At 42.3% G+C, this 19,108-nt stretch overlaps 1 protein-coding gene across 23 annotated transcripts in view; it reads right to left on the bottom strand.

Annotated features, from left to right (window-relative positions):
* The window catches only part of IKZF2 (IKAROS family zinc finger 2), a 103,730-nt gene that overhangs the window by 78,893 nt on the left and 5,729 nt on the right, over positions 1–19,108 (bottom strand). The window contains exon 1 of one of the 23 annotated variants that reach the window (XM_085552776.1): positions 9,380–9,475. The exons of the other annotated variants lie outside the window; for them this stretch is intronic. The gene's annotated coding sequence lies outside the window, so the exon portion shown is untranslated. Of the gene's footprint in view, positions 1–9,379; positions 9,476–19,108 lie in introns of those variants that run through there. 23 annotated transcript variants of the gene reach the window in all.

Genomic DNA, 19,108 nt, shown 5'->3' with positions numbered 1-19,108 from the left:
CCATCAATGCGAGTCAGCTCCTCTCATACAAGCTTCTGACTTTCCTTCTGATGTGACTTGGAAGTTATAATAGTAACTCACCATTTTTAATGGCAAATCATTAATGACTATTTGAAATCAGTCGGTTCTGGGACTGAACCAGAAGGAACTCGGAAACATGTTGTACCCTGAGAACTCCCATCAGCTTCCATTCAGACACCTTCTCATGCACTTAACAATAGCTACATCCCTTTATCTCCCCAGTTTAACTATCAACTATCTCATTAACAGCATGTCAGCTGCTCCAAAACCCAAACACATTAGGTATGCTTTGTTTCTTGTTTATGACATACTTCCATATATACATTATTAAAGAAAAAGACATGGCAAATCAATTCTTAACCAAGAGATTTGAAGTGCCTTCTAGAGTTGGGATTTAAGAAAAAACAAGTAGGAAACTTCAGTTTAAACGTTTAAACAATGTAGCTTAACCTTGTCTCATATCAGGATCTCTCAAATGTTTCGTGAACAGCAAAAAAAAAGTGAACTATTACCCACAGAAAGCAGCGGTTCCATAAATGAATCCAAGCTCTACAGCAGAGCACATTCTCGTTACCGCTTTGCACTTTTTAAAACAGCTTTGAATTCATTTACTCACATTCGTTTTACATGTTAATATATTAAAGATAATTAACGACTTCATCTCTGAGATGATTCTTTAATTCATTATTTACGCCAACTTCATCCTGAACACAAACTGGAATTACCTCAGCCTCTCAAAGCAGTTCTTAGTCAACAGTTTGCTGGGAAAAAGTAATAATCATTAAAAATCTACCTCCTCACTGTCTCAGCTGCTTTAACTCAGCTCTGGATAAAGTGAAGATAACAGCCCTGCACCAACTGTAGTAATAAAGCATTTTCAGGAGCAAGCTTTGCTTTTAGGTGCCGATTTTCTCATGTCCCTGATTTTAGCAGCCATACATTCTTCAGCAGTTCAGCAATGCACACTGGAGCAGCACTTGTGCTACTATTATGTTTCTGAAACAGTTCATTTATTAAAACAGACTCTCTCAATTAAGCAGAGTAATCAAAAAGTTATTGAACTGAACCTGAAAAGCCAATTCATGTCTTAAAACTTCCTTTTTTTGAAGTACTGGATATTTATCTGCCTCGACGCTCAGTGCACAGCCACAGCTGTACATGTTCCTAAGGCATTTCCCCCACCTCCACCTCTTTTCATTGTCTAATTCATTACAGTGTTTTGGTTACCTGCAGTTGCCCACACCACTCAGCAAAATGACAGTGGATATTCTGCCGTGCCCTGGGATTGCTATTAACCAAATTACGCCTTCAATTGTATTTGTTTTTTTTTTTAAAAAGCAGGCTTGTAGGGAAAAAAAAAACAACACAAAACAAACAAACACCACAACCCATCAGCTAAGAGGAAGTACACAGAGTTTAATAGACAGGGATGGGCATGTTTTGCTAACTAGCTAATCGGACTCAGAAAAGCATAAACCCATGTAAAACTTCCTGGTCAAACCCAGCGCTGTCAGCTCCGGACAGGCAGTGCCGTACAGCAGCCGCTCTGTGCTGCTCTCCTTCCTGTGCTTCCTGCTCCCTCCATCCTGCTGCTTTCTCCTCTGAGCACAGCGACATTTAAGCTGCACTGGGTGGTCAGCTCAGCCAGCTTCACAGGGACATTTAACATCACCAGGGCTATGGGATAATCCTGGAGTCCTGCCCGGCATTCCTGCTCCTGCTTTCATTATCATCCATAAATCAACTGGTGCTAATGAAATGCTCATAACTGTATGTGGAATACTATTGCGTGCCTAATGTCTATCGTCAGGTGCATAATTAATTGCTTTGTGAGCATTTGGAGGCAGGGGGGATAAAAGCCCAGCCTAAGTGCTGATACAACAGTCTGTAAAGGCGGTGGACTGGAACAGAAAGGCCTCTGAGACCAGTCGCTTGCAGCTAAGACTCCTGCTAGCACTATGCAGAGAACTAATTAGGATATTATTTGTTACCATTTGGAGGAGCAGCTTCTCAGTTTGGTTAGAGGTGAACACTAATCAGCTGCAGAAATCTAAACTGATTATGTCTGAAGTGGCAACAGATGCAGAACTCCCTGAGTGAAGAACCAACATGTGTCAGCTTTCTGGGGCAAACCAAGGGAATACTTGTTTAACAGAAAAGAAAAAAAAACAGCCCGCACATTATTTAACACTGTGCATCAGTCATGCACAAATAGAATGAATCATATCAAGAACAGCAGGATTGAATGTACCAGCCGAATACACAAAAATTACTATATAAAACGTCCTTTTTCTCCTCAACAGAACCAAACTCCATCCCCACCAATGTTAACAAAGACATAAGGGGTAAGCAAGAGCAGAAGGAAAGCAAAACCTCTCACTTTGCCAGCAAAGCATCCTAGCTCACTGCTGTGTAGAATGTGCATTAATGTTGTTGTTTAAACAAGTGTAATAAATACATTTTGCATTCCTAAAATATTAAGCTCGAATTCTTTCCTTAATCCCCAAGTCATCCTTGCACATTTCTACAAGGTAATGTATCACCACCCCATATACATATACACAACCAAACAAATCTTTGCCCCGAGGAGTTTACAAGGAGATTTAATATGCAACACTCCCATCCCTTCCTCAAGGCAGCTGAGAAGTAGCATAAAGGCCCCAGTGCCAGCCAGGACAGCCATGTGGGTAGCCAGAGAGACTGCTTGACTTGGCAGGCTCTGAAAATCTCTGTATTTTGCCATAGGGGCACTCCATCGTGTTTTCATATTGCCACAGGACAGAAAGGGAGTAAAAACCAGCCCATCGCCTTTGATTTTCTCCCTCAGAGCTGCGGGGTCTCATTAAAAGTGCTTGGCTGAGCCAGGACCAAACAGCTCAACTCCAAGCAGGAATAGACAGCAACACTCTGCTTGTATTGAGTTATGCAAATGCATTTGTATTTGCAGGATTGGGGCTTCAAAGATGAGATTTGAAAAGTGAAAAGAACAGAGAGATACAGCATCAAAAATGGCATGTTTTTGCATAATCACCTGTTCACACAGTTACCACCAGATATAAAACAAAGCAGCTGCATTAAACAGCCAACAACTTGCACGCTTATCCCGTCTGTGCTCCGCTGGTCCAGGTACACAGTTAATACTGTGCGACTGCTCAAATTGCTCTTTCAGAAGTAACACACAATTATAAAGACACTGCAAAACTCCACTACATAAGGTGCCGAGAATATATATGGAAAGAGACAGCCCGTATTCCAAAAAGCTTTAATCCCCCTGAAAATTAAAATCCAAATGAACGTGTGGGTTTGAAATGTCATTGTTCGGCACCAGCCAATGAGATATTCCAGTCTGAGTTTCTGAACCATCTGGTAAAGCATCACAACAGCTTTAAGTATCCAAGGATCTGTCAGGGGCTTTAGTTTAGAAATACTAATAATCCCATCATGTGCAGCTCCTGCTGAATGGAAGATATACCTACTCAATGATTTACCCCCCTCCCTCTTCCCCACTGAGCTAGTGAGAATCAGCCTCAATGAGGCTTGTTATGATTTCTCCACTCCAATGGAGCATTTCTTAACTGGTTTGAAAGTATCACCTTCCTTTGTCACCGTGAAGACCTTGGGTGGGCCACAGCTGGAAGAAAAAGTTCCAAGGCAAACACTTAAGGAAGAAAAAGCATTTTGCTTTAAATTACTTAATCTTATAAATTTTACGCTGAGGATTTCTTTCTTTCTTACAATTTACCTTCACTTTTAGTGGTGACATTTGGGAAAAAAAAAAAAACAAACAGCAAAAAAAACCCAAAAAACAACAACAACTTAAAACAAACAACCAAGGAGAAGCGCTCCAATAAAACCATTCAACTCTCCTATGCAACCCATAAAGGAGGAGATGCTGTCTGAAGGAGCAACCACATGGCTGCAGGACAGACCTTTCAGCTTTCATTCAGCTTTCACTCGTGCCTGTTACTGACTAAATCACTTGGGACCAGTTCATCAGGAGCTGACTTATGTACCTACAGATATTCCAGCAGTCCATGCCCTCTCTAGTGGTCAGGCCCACAATACTCCCAAGTAAATTATCCCAACGGCAGGGGCTTTGGCCAAGAGAGTTCTCTCTGAAAGCACCAGGGATCCCATCTGATGTCCATTAACCATATTTTTGAGACCTGCAGATGAAATTCCTTTCTGCAACTTACCTGTTGCTCCTAAGACTGGTTTAGGGTTCATTTTTAATTCAGATGGGTTTAAAACATGCTTGCAAACTTCACATTGAACTAACAAGTTCAGGACCACTGGTCCTAACACCCAGTTTGTGGGCAGCATGTTGCACTTGGAAGACTCTGATAGTGCTCACAACCAGAAAATCTGAAAACTGAGGTGACACAGAACTGAATATTAGATGCCTGCAGTGCTGTTATTGCCCACAAACAACACCACGCAGCACAGAGTGGCTGGGGACTGTGTTCTGGAGTAGTCACTAGAGCATGGGATACTCCTAGAGGCACAAAAAAAAGGGAAAGAAGAAATGCAAAGCTTTTCCTGTTTCTAAACCATGCTAAATTCACTTAGTGAGACACACAGCTGCAATGTAGAATGGACACTGAAGAAAGTTAATTTGATTTCAATAATCATTAAAAAATATAAAAATCAACTGTTATTGAAAACCAGCCTTTGAAAACAGCTTAGCATTCCACCAGAAAGGTACTCTAAACCTAATTTGCAGAATCTTCAGGGGAATGGCTTAAAAATGCTTTGTACACAGCCAATTAACTCCAACTTATTGATTGAAATAGCATCTCTTAATAGTTCAATTTATTAAATATTTCTCTTCGGAGAATTTTTGTTCCAAAGAGCAATTTACACCACTTTCTGTAACCTGTCATTCAAGCTGTCGGTGGACACAAACACATTGATAGTAGTTATATATGTGGTGGTGAGTCTTTAGTCTTCAAAAATACAACAATAACAAAAGCTGAAGAGTCTTAAGTAACCACAGTGGAAAATAACCACTTGCAGGTAATTTTAAATAGAGATTTGTAAAGTAAACATAAACGCAGCTGAAAGCTAATAGAGCCCTATCTGTTAAACTCAGCATCCTGTGAGCCCATATTAGGCTTTCAGCACTCACCACTCTGTCAACCACTGGAAAAAAACGGTCATGGGTAAAACCCAAAAAGATGTGATAAAGTCGTCTTATTTAGCTGAAAAGCCACACACCATTTGCATGAGCACTTCAGCAAATCATTGCAGAAAAATCAGCTGTCAGTCAGCTGCTGCTCCCGTATCACAAATTGACCAGAAGGGGAGGAGGGAAAAAAAAGCCATTTTCACTATTAGGAATGATACTGACATATAAGAGACACTGACTGACTGGCATGCAGGCCAACAGAAAAGTGACATGAATCACTAAGTTAAGGAGAGCTGAAATGCACAAAGTGCCAGCCCATATTCCTCAAGATGAGCGTGCTTTCACTGGGGGAGATGAGAAACCAGAAGGTGAAAAGAAACCTGGATAACAAATAAATGGATGTAAGACAAACACATAAGGAACATCCTATTTTTCAAACAACAGTTGTGCTGGCTACACTTAGGGACACAGTTTAGTGTTTTCCTTGCAAGATCAGAACTGGACCAGCTCAGTATCTCGTAGCCTTGCACAGAGAAACTGAAGTAGTACTCCCAGTCTCCGTCATACAGTCTATTATTTATCAGCTGTGAACACCTTTACTCAGAGATAAAGAGGTTTCCAGCTCTCTAGATCAGAGGATTACTTACAACAGCATTTCAAAAACGTGCCCAACTGGGGAGAACTCAGAGCAAAAAAAGGAAGTCCTGCAGAACACGGCAGCATCTGACGGTCAAACTTGTGTGATGTTAAATGAAGACTGAATGGGGAGGGAGGGCGAAGAGAAGGAAATGTGAGTGTACCACAACTTTGCACTCATCTAATACTTCCTCTCCAGAGTCCTACGCAGAGAAACAGTGCATGAACCTTCATCATCCTCATCCAGCAGGGATAAAAGCCAGGTAGAGGAGAGGGGGAATTTGCCAAGATCCAAACAGCACTGTGGGGAAAGGAAGGATCACACAACAAGTTTAACAGCCTCTCAGGATAATGCTCTTATTACTACCCGCATTTCCATCAGAAAAGAAGGGTCCTACCATGTAATCGCTTTCCTGACACAGTGAAGGACACTGAACTTGAGAGTTCAGGGAAGAGGAGGGGATGGAGAGGGAAGACAAGCCTAGAATCAAATCTTTGGTGTGCATTTATAATGTTGTACAGAAACTGCATTTCAGGATGGAACAATTATTGATTTCTTAATGGATTACTGCTGCACAAATTTACACTCCCCCCAAAGACATCAATCTTAGGATAATAATTATAAACCTATCACAGCATATAGAGAATTCTGACTGAGTAGAAACTTATCGCTATCTGCCGGGAAATGACCAGTTTTCTGTTTCTCCCACTCCAACCACATTACAGCATGGCAAGCAGCTACTGAAAAATACATGCTGTTATAAAACAAAGTTTGTCATAGCCACAGGACATACCTCCAGTCAACTTCCATTACATGGACTCAGACTGCTGCCCTTAAGACAACACTTAATCCACTAATGAACAGGTTAATTAGCTAATAGAATCCATTCATATGATTTTTGTCACAGTGTTGAAGCAGTCACAACACAGAGAGGCTCTTTAATGGGCAAGATACACATACACACACAAACACCCCCCACACAAACACTTTTTCTGCCTGCTGGCCTATAGTTAAATGTTTCCACAGCTAAGTGACCTTACTTAGGAAAGGTACCCCTGCAACAGTTGAGTAACCAAATCACCACGAGGACTCCCATTGACTTCAAGAGCAGACAGACTGAACCACGGGAGACTGGACACTGCAGAAGTCTGTAAATCATTCCAAAACAAACCCAAGATCTCAAAGCCTGTACAAGGCGCAGGAACGTGGAGGACTCTGTCTGTCTGGTGGTTTCCACCCATTAACGCCTGCCATCCAGCTCATAATAAACGTAGACATACAATAGACATTATAAAAGGCTGTAGTCCAACACAAACTAATGGTGATCTGCAGAAGGGCTGGCTGTGAAGCCATCATCTCTCAGCTGCTGGCCCCATCTCTCTGCAAGGCACGACCCCTCAGAACAGCCATTTACAGACCTGCCAGATCCAGCCAGTAGCACAGGTCAGCATGTACCTTGCCCTCTTAAGGAATAGCAGAAGCTCCCACCCTTGCTCAGCCATCACCTTCTCAGTGTGAGACCATGCACTACACAGGATTAGGGAATTGATCCAAGCTAAAAATGCCCTATTTCTTTTCTGTTTCTTTATTTAGAAACTAACAAACCTGACTGGGCCCCCTCATACCCAGTTCTGAGTCTCACTGCAAGCAGTGAGTAGCAATGCTCGCAGGAACAAGGTGCAAGAATTTAGGAGGAAAGGCAAACTATTACTCAGTTGTAAATCAAGATGTTCCCTTCTGTGCCTGAAAATTTCACACACAAATGTAGCCAGAGACATCCCCAAGACTAAGTTTTTCACTACCCAGACCTTGCCTCCATGCTATAGGTCCACTCAAACATGGTTAGAAACAGATGGAGAAGCTCCAACTGGGAGCTGGGGATCAGGTCCCAAATTACTCCTGAGGAAGTTCTCCAGCTACACAGCACAGGATCAGCACCTTAACTCCCATTTATCTACAAGGCTACAATTCAATTAGTGCAGCAACTTCTTCCCTTTTCTCATAAGCTCCCCTAGCCCAGCACCTAGATATAACCACCACAGGAAAGCAACAACATTCCTAATAAATGTTATCTACTCAAAAGGTGGCTAGCAAACAAAAAAAAGTGAAAGAAAGTAGCATTCTCCAAGGTACACAGGCCACAGAAAAAAAACCCGAAAGGGCCCAAAGCACAGCACTTGCCATCAGCTTCAATTAGCAGCAAAGTAGGGTTTGGGAAAACAAGGGCCTCTTCAGAGCTGCTATAGGGCAAAGATGAAATCCCAGAATTAAAAAGAAAATCCCCACATGCACATTAATATTCAGAGGCAATTACCTTTCAGCTTAAAGTCAGCCAACATGCATCTTACTACAGCAGCTCTTAAAGCAATCTTGTTTACAATTGGAAATGGATTACATTATCTCAGCTCCACCTATCCACATAATGCAGAGCAAACTGTCAAACATAAAATTACAAAATGGTTATTGTAAGGTATCCCCCTTCAGCATAAGAATTAATTTGACCTATTTTATTACTAAATTATTACTCCCACACAAATTTTCCATCACAGGTATCTATCAGTGCTGACATTTTTACACCAGTGAGGCATTCTCAGATGTGTATTTTCTTCTTCTCCATCTCAAAGGTGTATTGAACAGATTCGATGCAAACAACCTCCTGCCAAACCAGTTAAAATCTATAAGCTTTACACATACAATTAGATGGTGACAATAAGCATTTGCCTTAAAAAGAAATCCACGCCGTTTCAGATTCTGAAACAAAATGCCTCACAAGTTAAAGAAATAGCAATCCGCGTTTAAGGAAGACCTGCGGATATTTTTACTGCAGCTCTGGCAGGTTGTTCTGATTGTCACCGAGAGATGTGATCTGACACAATGGCCCTGATTAAGAATGTGCTTAAGTCCTATTAAAGCCAATGGGAGTTAATCATCTGTTTAAGAGCTTTGCTAAATCAGGACCAGAACAGGAGACATTTCCAAAAACCTGGGCCTGAATTGAATGCACTAATTAGCTGCACACACCGATTACATGACTATGGATAAAACACAGTTGTGTAGCGTTTACAACATCACACTTTGTGTGGAACCATTCAGAAATAAGTTCCAATTATCATTCTGTAACAGGTCCCACAGTCAGGCAGTATAACCCATATATATATATATATTTATATAATGTGTATATATATATATATATACACACACACACACACACACACACCATGTCCCTCTTAACTGAAGGAATGCGTTTTGTCTTGGAAATAAATATATCCTTAAATTACTATTTGTCCAAACTATCAAGCGGATCAAGATCTGACCCTTTTAGAACTTCACTGTATTCACAGTGAGAATATCTGTGCACTCAAGCTTACTTTTTTGGAATCGCTGCTGCCTTGCTTACAGAGAATATTCACTCTTGCATTGCAAAATGTAACATTTGCGCTCTGCGCTGCCTAATGCTTAAGCCACGCGCTCAGGAAACAAACAAATTGGCACAGATTTGCATAGTCAAGATTATAGATATCAGCAATGCATTTCCAGCCAATTGCTGTTCCTACAGACCAGGAGTTGCTAAAATTATGATTGTTACTATTTACCTATTTGACATGAAGCAGGATTGCCAAATCTCACTTCCCCGATCGTTAGCCTGGTACGTGCTGTTTCTTCTTAGCACCAAGACTTGCAGGTAGGTGGCTACAAAAATCTCCATTTCATCAAAACAAGAAAGGGGGGAAAAAAGAAGCATTCCAACCCTAGAGGAGGCCGAACAGCCATGCCTCTGCAAAACAGCTCCGAAATGAGAAGCTATATCGAAAACTACATTTATTAAAACAAACACACACACACAAATCTCATGGCATGTAAGGCAATCTTGCGACTTAAAACTTGACTCATGATTGTGAAAGTTTGGAGTTGGCATGCCAACTTGGTGAGCCATCTGCTCACCAACAATTTCTAAATGAGACTGCTGCCAAAGCCACCCGATTACTCAGATCTAATATTAGTGATGTAACTAAAAACACGCTCTAAGGATTTTTACATCCCCCCCCACCCCGCGAACCAGGACACACAGAAAAGAAACTTGCAGGGAGGATAGTTAAAATACACTCATAATCAACATCCCCTTCAAGTCTGGTTATTAGGAACATGCAAGAGTCCATCCTTTCAGTACTGCAATCCCCTCTCAATCAACTCAGAGCAAATCCACACATTATAAATGATGAGAAAAGGTGAATCATGTACTCTGCATTCAATGTCTGTTACTTCATTAGTGATTCAAGTGATAGTTTGTTAAAACACCACGCTAAAAAGCAGCTCCAAACAGCGTTTAATACATTTGGACAAAAGAATCTTACAAGAAATTGTGCGTGCAGGCTAACAGGTACACTGCTGATTTTAGCACTGGTGCTGCTCTTATTGTTAGATCAAGGTAATTTGGAATAAAAACGCTATTTGATTTAAACAGGTTCTCTCCAATTAAAATTCCGGATTACGTAGTGAAAAAAATTGCTGAAAATTGATCTACAGTAAATAATCCTTGGGGCAAAAGATACTGTAATGAAACTGCATGGAAAATTACTCACTCATTTTTAAAACATGAGTCACAATGCAGTTTTGTTGGCCTGACACTCCAGATGCATCTCCATGGCGAGCCGGCAGCAAATCCCAAAAGCACGGGCGGTATTCCCACAGCTCAGGGATACAGTGCTGCGACAGCAATGCCAGCTACACGCAGAGCACTTCCACTCCTCACCTCACCCCCACAAGGTCTACCTGCAGCTTGGCCACTGTGTGCAGAGTTGATTTCTGAGTGCCCTACATGGTACAGAAGGAGGATGGAAAGCACGGGGAATCCTAGCAGTATTAATTAAGAGAACAACGGCAGCAATAAGCATCCTGCTTTATTTTGGAACACCTTACTCTACCGCTGCCAAAAGGAATAGCTTTCAAATCCACAATCTGAAATTAAATGCATCATTATTACACAATTATCGTTCTAATTAGCCTTCTCGACAACAGATCAGCTTTATTTACAATTAATTTTAGTTAATGAGTTAGTTGTAGTTTTATCTGAAGGATAATTGGGGAGAATTAATAACTGCTTCATCCACACAAAATTTTGATGTTCATATCGTGTGCAAAATTTTGAGAAATGCTTCTGAACCCTGGCCAACAACCACCAGCTTATTTTCCCTATCTGAAAGCAGCCAAAGCTCAGCAAATGTTACGATATTACGCTGTAGTAGATTAGAGTGTTTATGTACATAATTAGAATTATTATTATAAACGATGTTCATAATTATACACTGAAATTTCACCTCCAACTCGTAAGGAAGCTCTCTCCCTTCCAGAACACCTGGCTGCAACAACTACTTCAGGTCATCTCCTTGCTGGCCCACTGCCTTATTCCACTGTCAGCTGCACAAGGAAGCAATGCAGAAGCCCTGAATTTAAAAGGAACCGGCTATTCCTCCTCCCTGTGTGCCAGGCATTCCATACCTCTCACACCTTTCCCCGTATCACCCCAGTGAGCCTTAGCCTGCCTCCGATGACAGCTAAAGTCCCAACTGCATAAACAGGTATTGGCTTAAAACTATTTCCAATTATTGATCTACAAGTGAAATTTTATGCTGCAGATTCCCGGCTTGGCTGGGCTTCCTCTGAGATAAGGGAGATCTTAAGGGCCAGAGAGCAGGAAGTTTCCTGCCCTGGAAGGAGGGCTCCGATGGATTTTGCAATAACTTCCTTCCCTAAGGCACAGGGCAGCATTGCTCCAGGCTGTTTTAAAAGCAGGGTCCCACTGTAGAAACGGCTGCATTTGGGACACAGGTAAAGTATCTTGATGTGAGTACTTTACAGAGCATTGTTATAGATTATTTCCTGGAATGCACTGGTTTGGTTTTGAATACATATGTGATATATATTTACTACAGCAAAAATCTCACTGCTATCGATTTCTCTATAAATATTTAATGGTTGCCAGTCACAAGCTAAATTTAAATAACAATGGCACTAATGACATTAAAAGAGTTTCATTCTTTTCAAAACTGCGAGGAGAAAAAGCAAATACCTTCATACGGCATTTTAACATTTTAAGAGCAGCAAGACAGCAACCTGAAACCACGCTGTGTGCAGATAGGCTGAGTCACGTCTGCTCTCACAGCCCTACCAGCGAGGTGATCCTGCACAGCATCTACCATGAAGCAGGTCCTGTGAGGAACACACTTGACAGTGGCTGCCTTCCAACAACTCTTTCCCATGCAGCAGATCCTTTGACATTTATAAAGAGCAGCACTCGATAGCTTTCCCTTCAGCAGAGACCAAATTCACATCTCCCCCTTTTTTCTGGATTCCTAACACTTGCCATGTCTATAATATTTTTCAAGCCTGCAGAACTCTATTGTGTCGGACTGACACTCCAGTGCAGTGCCTTTACGTTGCATTTACACACACCACACATGCACAGACTTGTCACAAACCAGGCCTGGACACACTTGCAGCCTTATTTCCCCACCAGCTGCCAGCCTCCCCTACCTGGTGCAGGCTACTTCACACACAGCTGACTGGTGACAGCAATTATACCCTGAGCAGTCTGGCTTGGGATACACGAGCACGTGGGATTTTGAAGAAATAAAGATCTTGTGCAACTGACAATACAGATTTCAGAGCGAACCCAGACAGCTCTCAAGACCTGCAGGTGTCACACACTACTCGACCCTTGGCTATACAAATGGTACATCATTCTTCTGAACTCAAGAACCACCTATAATCTGACACGTTGAAGCATACACACACAAGTGATGAAGCTGACTGCCTCCCACCTATAGGAGCTGAATTCATACTAATTCCTCTAATTTATCTCCACCTCTTCAGCCTATAATTTTGTTCGCCCATTTGTATCTCTTCAACAGGCATCCTTTGTGAAGCTCTGCAAGATTTATTGCTGAAAAGGCATGATATAACGAGGAGATATTATTACATTAAATTCTATAAGAATAGATTATCCGAAGGATAACACCTAACAGTGATGGAGAGAAAGGACTGCGTATTAAAACTAGAGACAATTTTCAAACAGAGTGCATCAAGTAAAGCTGATAGCACAGATGGTTCCATACAGCTGCATGGAGATGTATCAATCTTACCCAGGGAGCATCTGCTCTAGTGCAAGGTTAAAACACCTGGTAAAGATGACCCACTTTGGGGAGATACAACCATGCAACTAGTGCACAGTGCAGGAGCCATAACTAGGAACAGAGCAAGGAAGTTTGCACAATTGCTCATTACACACGTTTGCCATCCTTCTCAAGCATTACCTGCACAAAGCAAAACGTACGCTACAGAATACTTATTGATTTCTCAGAAAATCATGAGGTACGTCTAAAAGACACAAAAGAGAAACAAAACCGTACCCGACTTTCTTTTGCTTACTCCTTCTCCACAGACTGCATTGCTAATCCAAATATGGTCTTGAATCTGCAGGCTCTTTCCTGGAAGCTTTTAAACCATCCATGACTTCAAGAGAACGGTTACTCTTTCTCAGATGAATAGACCTCATCTCACTTCTGTGTAACAAAACTCGCTGTTTTCATACAGAATCAACTTGTTTCATTTTCAAAAGAAGGGAATTCACACCGTTCTGTCTGCTGCTCTTTGGACGGGAGAAGGAACTGATCTCTCATTCATGCTGCTGGAGTCCAGAGGGTACCCAGGTGTAGTGACTGATAATTCTCTTGGTTTGTGTTTTACGGATGCACCGCTGGCTGAGAGAGCACATCTGCTCACAAAATTAATCACAGTTTGTCCAGAGGCCGAGTTAGGCACTAGGAGAGTAGGTGTAAATTCACACTGTTCATACAAACACCCCATGCCAAGAAGTGACTGTAATGAAATAGTTTCTATGGATTTGGGCACAGCAGAAGCTCCTCTAGCCAGCTTTCCGTGCCACTCACCACCTCGACCTTCATGGGCCAAAGGAACAAATACCACCCGAGAAAAACAACATTCTTCTGCTATAATTTGGGCATTTTTGGAGGTTGAGAGGAATGCAACAGAAACAGGGCTAAAAAGTAGCCGAGAAGCCTCCAGCCTATCACTGAGCACAGATATCTTTAGGATACTACTTTTTTTGTTGTTCTCTCCCACTTAAACAACAAAGGGGATACACAATAAAGTATTTCTCAGCAGAAACTCAGGCTTCATCATACACGGGATTTTATACTGGTAAAATATCACCCCTGTTTTAAGCCCTCCCCAGATCTATCATAGGCTGGAGATTAAACACGGCCTGTCTTTCCTCCTCACATGTGAAGAAATCTCATTAGAAAAAAGGTGATAGAGAGGACAGGAAGATAAGGTGGTGATTTGCTGTGCTTCACTTGGTCTCGCTTACTTTGGAAACCGCTTCAGACTTCTGCCCCCAGGACAAAGGGCTGACACAAGCAGCACCAAGACACAGCTGGGACTTTTATCTTCATTGCACAAAGCTTTGGCAAGGAGACTAGAGCCAAATCCTCACAGTAACTCCTCTAGCCGTGATGGTAAGGGAAAGAACAGCAAGATTATCATTAGTAGACCCTTTCTCTCAGCCCTACTCCAGTAGCTGCTCTCACATCCAGGACAGCCACACAAGTGGCAGCAACACTGACAATCCCTGCAAGGGGATCTGACACATAACTGTGGCTTCACTGGGAGGTGTCCATATGCACACCAGAGGAGCACTGAGAGAGCTTCATGGCCTCTGTTTACAAGCAGGGACAGAACAATTATGCTTCAATAATTGCTCTGAACTAAAAGAGCAAATGCAGTGCACATAGTGTGCCATACCAAAGCAGTCACCAGAATAATGGAACAACAACTCAAATACTGGAAAGCAGACTCAAAAAAAAAATAAAGCTACTGAGGAAGCAAAAGTTACTGATGAATCAACCCCATGCTTTACCAGGAATAGCATCACTGGTTTTCCAACACACTCCAATGTCCTACCTGTAATGCTGCTTGCAGATGACCTGCCCAGCCAGGGTATGTTCACAGCAGGAGCTTCAGCTAATGTCACTCTGCTGCTGAGGGATTACAGCTCTCCAAGCCACAGGTTGACACAGCACTGCCCAGGAGCCTGTAATATGGGGCTAGCTCCCAGCTCAAGGCCATGTTTTGCTGCGTGGTGTAAATAGGGGGCTGTCCACATACAGACCTGCTAATGCTCAGCTGGGTCAGAAGAGTTAAAATGTTACGGTTGCTCTAACATAATCCTAGCAAAATAAGGTGCATTAGGACTACACAGCTATTTCAGCGTGAAACAGGAAATAAGCTACACTGGTATTAAGGTACTGCTGTATAAGTATGATCGTGGGGCTGTAGGAATTAAGTGTTCTACAAAACCTTAGTGACTTTTCACAAAGCCTAATATACGCCTTTCAAATCCAAGTTATAAACGGTCTCTGTGATTAGGGGAAAAATAACAAACAAAAACACACAAACGGACTCCCTTACAGCAACAAGAGTTGGGGAGAAAAACCTAGTCTCCTGTCACCTAGATCTGAGCCATGTATGCCAAGTCTCACTGCTATCAGCAAGAAGCAAAGCTGTGCTTCCTTCCATTGAGATGCAGCACTCAGCTCCTGGGACACCACACAAGTTCATGCCTGTAGGCAGGGGACAACATGCCATAGCACAGGCACAGCACCACGGGCTGGTAACAGGCTTCATTACTATCGAAAGCAGCAGCACTGCATTCTCCTAAATCTTCTGCAGAGGTGCCTCAAGGCAGACCTCCCGCAAGGAGTTTCATTCACCACAGCGCAATGAAGTAAAAGCAGACGGCTGTCTTTTCCTCTTGGCTAGAATTAACATCACTCCAAAATTCTCTTCTTGCGGTGCTTGCCCTCACTAATGCATGGGGACAACACTGGCAACTGCCTTTACACCAATAAAGCCCAGCCCTGCAAACAGACATTTGGCTGGAGAACGAGGAGAGCCAACGGCCCACAGGAAAACAGGAAAAATGCCTAAATCTCAAGAGAAAACACACAGTGGGACCTTCACAAAGATCTGGAAAGCAAAAGACTCTATAACAGGTATCCAGTGCTACAGCTGCTGTCAAATGGCTGTTTCAAGGAAGACGGCAATTGCTCTTTTTGTTGGCATGTCTGAAAAGGAACCGAAATTCCATAAGCAAATACTGAAAACATGCTGACACCACAGCTACCAAGAGCAGCGAGTGTTGTAACAGGGCGTGTACCAAGGAAAGTTAACTGAACCTGACAGTCCCAGAAAATAAGAGAAGCTCCCTAAGAAAGGTGTGTGCTGCAACAAAGCCCTGGCAGTTGACCTCTCAAGAGAGTTCCATCAGAATGAATAAAAACCTATTTAATGAGATTAACCGATCAGTTCACTCCACCCTCATTATAACACTCACCAAAAGGGAGGAATGTTTTGACAACCAAGTACCTGATTCCATCGGGAATGCCTCAGACACACTGACATCACATATAGAAAAAAAACCCACGTTATTTCAGTAACTACCTTGTGTTCAACTACATGTTACTCGTATCAGGGGAACTATTGGAAGATTTTAACGACCCCAACATGAAGGATCTAGTGGGATGCGGATTAACGTAAAAGCAAGAGGCACCCAGCAAATATTTCATTGCCATTTGTTTTTCTTTTTTACTTCCTTTTAAATTAAATCCGCGCAACAATGCCGCAGAACTTCAGCTGCTTATGTGTGGATGAAGATTTAAAGTCTGATCATCGCCTCATCTTTCTTTCCCCTCCTTAAACTTCAAGAAAGCAATTCTCAGTGAATCTGAGGTTAAAAGACTAAATTTAAGAAAACTCTCCTGTAAGCATCAAAGTCATTTGCTTCTTCCATTTCTCTGCCACACTTTATTGTGTTCATCTCTTCTGTCTAAGCTCGCCACCCTGTGACCTGGGAAACGACAGGTACATCTGTATTTAGGCAGCACCATGGAATCCCACAGCAGAGTCCTCTAAAATATCACACTGTCAACATAGGGAAGTCAGATGAGGACTGCAGGACATGGGTAGACCGACAGAAGTCTGCACCCCAGCACTGAGGCAGGATCAAAGATATCTGAGATGTTATCTACCCTACTCCTTAAACTCTGAGGAAAGAGATTCCTCAGCACGACGAGGTAACCCAGTCCAAGTTTTTAGCACCATATGCAGTGTTTCACACTTTGCAGATATTTGGAAGAACTATAAACCTGAATATCTCCGCTTATAAGCGCAACAGCCAGGCTGCCAGAATTCTTCATGCACCAGTGCATGTGTCAGGGAGTAACTGCTGCAAAGCACCAACATGTTTCTCCCTGCAGCCCAGCGCAGCCAGCCCCAACCACCACGAGTAAAGAAAAGCCTCAAGCAGAGGCTCAGCCTCAGTCACCTCATGCACAGAGCAAGCACATATTGAGCCAAAAAGAAATCCAAAATGAGGTCCAGGCTTACTTGCCTCAGCTGTAGATTCTGGTGATGGCAAGGTTTGTTTGGTGTGTAGCTGAGGCACAGAGCAATCCCTAATTTAATGCAGTTTCATTCCAAAAGAGAGGCTTCACAGTTATACATACACATGTGGTGCTGACACAGTGGTGATACACAAAACACACCGGTCACAGCAGCTCAACTGTGATAAAGCAGAGCTCATGTGGCAGCGTGCAATCAAAAAACCAAAGTAATCAGGAAGACTGAGGATTCTGAAGCTACAAAAAGTAAGAAGAGTATCTTAGTTAGCCCAGCAATCTGCCCCATTGCCAGGACTGCGGCATTGGCCACTTCTCAGCAAAACTTTGCCTGAGCCCTCTCACCAGATTCAGACCTTAGACACTGTTAGAGAAATCACGCACACTTAACATGGCTGTCCCAACAGCGGCATCATTCCCCATGGAGAAAATGGAATCACCTCATTACTTTCCTCAACTGAGTCACCAACAATATATTTTCTTAATAAATTACCTCATAACTTAGCAACACTCCTAAGCTATTATAAACATCTTGAAAGCGTACCACAATTTTAATCAGTTTCAAGCATCAGATGTGGGGTTTGATACTTATGATTGTTCTGACTCCATTTCGTTTAAGGGCTCCTTTTGTCTATGAAAGCAGAGATAAGACAGTTATCTAGGACATTCTCTGAAGTCTCTAATTTAAGAGGAAATTTCCTCTGTCACTAACTGCTGTTACTTTCCATAGGACACCAGGTAAGTTGTGGTAGAAAAGCAGCTGCCATCCTACAGAAAGCGACCGCTATGTATCAAGACCAATGTGTGCCCCTGCAGCCTTGTGGCTGATGTTCTTCTAAGGCCATTTTAATCTCCAGGGGAAAAAAAACAGCCTAATAACTACAGTAAGAACTTGCGTGGTATTTTGAGGAGGTGGCTGGAAATTATTTCTTTTAAGAGCTTGTTTTATAAAGATTCCCTATCTGCTTTTAAATTAGCATGCCAATTCCTATGCCGAGTTTCCTAATCACCTGCAACTTAGTCCTGTTGCCTTCAGTGAGTGCTAAATTGATTCCCCTGAACTCTGTGGGGTCCAGAGTTTGGCTTAAGGCCACCCAGAGAACTGTTCAGCACCAACGTGGAGTTAATCGAGCAGCCCTTAGATACCCATTTCCAAGCATCACCCATCCAAAGCGTTCCCTCACAGAAGTTCTAAACAGAATCCAGACTTCCAGATCTGAGGCTATGTAAACACATAATCCCTAATCAGCAGGTATAGCACTTACTTGTCTTTTGCTGTAGAGGAAAACCAGAAGATCTATCAACCTATTCACTTTGACTATTTACATGTATTTTAAATCTCTGCTTACATAAAACTACAATGAAGTATTTTAGAACAAAGCATCTGCCAAGATACATAGAGTACTCTGCTGAAGGCAGATGCATACCGTAAGGTGCGTGTAAGATCATTAGTTAGCTATGACAGGTGATTTGCTGTGATTTATCTTTCAGGATCACCTCATTCACAAGGAAAATTGAGTGTCGGCCCCATCTATAACCCATACATGCAGCCTAGATACTTGAAAATGATAATAGGTTAAAGGATGCAGCAGACAATTCTCCAGCACGAGCCAAAATATTTAACCTGAAACCTTTTGGAACAGAACCCAAAAGCATCAGTAGCCCAGCCAGAACTCCGACTAACATGGAATTGCCAGGGGCTAATGAACACAGAACTCTTTACCTAACGCATAATTTTACTGTTGCTGGGAGAGCACTGCTCAGTCGTTTCGGTACAGATCCAAGAAATTTGCTTCTTATGGATTTGTCTCCGTTTGAGGCAGACACAAATTAAAGCTAAATTAAGAG

The sequence above is a fragment of the Coturnix japonica genome, chromosome 7 (assembly GCF_054131305.1).
Source record: "Coturnix japonica strain WE chromosome 7, WE-NBRP24, whole genome shotgun sequence".
NCBI classification, from domain to species: Eukaryota; Metazoa; Chordata; class Aves; order Galliformes; family Phasianidae; genus Coturnix; species Coturnix japonica.
This window is presented reverse-complemented; position numbering and strand designations above follow the sequence as displayed.